Source organism: Triticum aestivum, chromosome 1A (assembly GCF_018294505.1).
Source record: "Triticum aestivum cultivar Chinese Spring chromosome 1A, IWGSC CS RefSeq v2.1, whole genome shotgun sequence".
Taxonomy (NCBI): Eukaryota; Viridiplantae; Streptophyta; class Magnoliopsida; order Poales; family Poaceae; genus Triticum; species Triticum aestivum.
In genome coordinates this window covers 597547192-597548965 of record NC_057794.1, presented here as the reverse complement: position 1 = coordinate 597548965, position 1774 = coordinate 597547192, and positions in this window count along the sequence as shown.

Here is a 1774-nt window from a genome sequence, read left to right as displayed (position 1 = left end):
AGACGAGGATAAAAAGAACACGGAAAAAAATCACAAACAATTATTTTGGATCGATGACAACAATGGCAGACATTAATTGCTCAACATGCATGCTAGATCCATATGCATGGCTTCTGCCAATAACAACCAGTGCAACAATACACAGATCCAAATGCACTACTACTAGTTTCACCGTACACGTGTATAGGCAGCGCCTTTAACAAATCTCGATCTTGTATGTATGGAACCAAACTAAAAATAGTGCAGCGTCGATGGTGCAAGAACAAGAAAAAAAATGTAGATTGCATAAGTGAGCCTATGAGGACAAAGGAACATCAAGAAAAGAGAAAAAAAGGAAAGAAATAGATACTTTGGAATAGGAAAATAGAAACAGAAAAGGGACAAAAAGAACATAGCTTATGTGAGCCTACGGTGTATTTTGGATGTCAACAGTATGCAACAGAGAGCTACACAGTACATGGAGGGATACTTCCCATGTTTTTATTTTTGCACCGAAAACAGCATGAGAGTTACGAAGAAGAAGCAAAGAACACAAGAAAGAAGTGGCAAAAATAGATGCATATACATGCATGGCTGCCAAGAAAAACCAAAAACTGTGCTGCCTAGATCAAAACCGATCAAGATATGCACTAGTTTCAGATGTATATCGCCTTGTGGAACAATCCCGATCAATCTTGTATGGACGCATGGCGAGAGAAGAAAAATGAAGAAGGCAGAAACAGAGGAAGGAGAGTAGCTATGAACCTTAGTAATAGCTTATGGTGTGGTGGAGGATGTATCTAGCTAGCTCTGTTGCTTGCTGATGCTCGGGGCTTTGGTGGTGTTGATCGAAGAAGAAGCAAGGTACAGGGGTATTTATAGGGGTGGCCGGTCGATCTCCGCCGTCCATTCGTAATAACGGTGCTGCTTCACACATGCAAATATCTATCTGACCTGCACCGATTTCTAATTCCACCAGGGAAAATCAAATGTTGTGTTGGCTGGCGTATCTTTTGTGATTAAATAAATATTTAATTGAGCCACCCAGGCATATATCAAAGTATCTTCATGTTTCTGGAAAGAAGTTACCACTTGCCGCCGCTCTTCTGCATACAGAGCAGAGATACGGTGGCGTCAAAGCTTGCCGATTACATTCCACTACACAAGATCACCGCGTATATATCTCGAGATCCCACAATGCGATTAAAATTATGGCACGTCATCTCAAGATCAAATAGATTGCGGCAATTAATTCTTGGTTTAGTTATGGCAGGAAAACCAGACGTACTATTTTGAACGTGCCGCCAAGATATTGCATCCAGTGTAGTCCAGGCTGCGCATTAATTAGTTAGCTAATTCCATCGATTAGCCAGATCTTTTCTTCACTGGTTCGGCGTCTTTAACTGCATTCCGTATATATGCATGGGCCTAGTAATGTAACGTCTCAGGATACATATGTGCATCAGTTGGACCAAATTATATATGTTGTGTGTTGCGTTTCTTTCTTAAAAAATATGTGTTCCATCCAAGAGTTAATTCCTTTCATTTTTTATTGACAAATTGAGGTTTAAATTTGTTTTAAAATATAATCTTTTTTTATGGATGTACACGAGGGCCCCTCATTGCAAACACACAAAAAAGATGTTTCTACAATAGTAATGCTCTTATAAGAGTTCTGAAGTATATATCCATTAGCGACGCTTACATGAATAATTTTTCTTGCGGTAAAAGCTTACATGAATTTGAAACATAGGTATACGAATAAACTTTGACAAAGAGAACTCTCTAGATTATA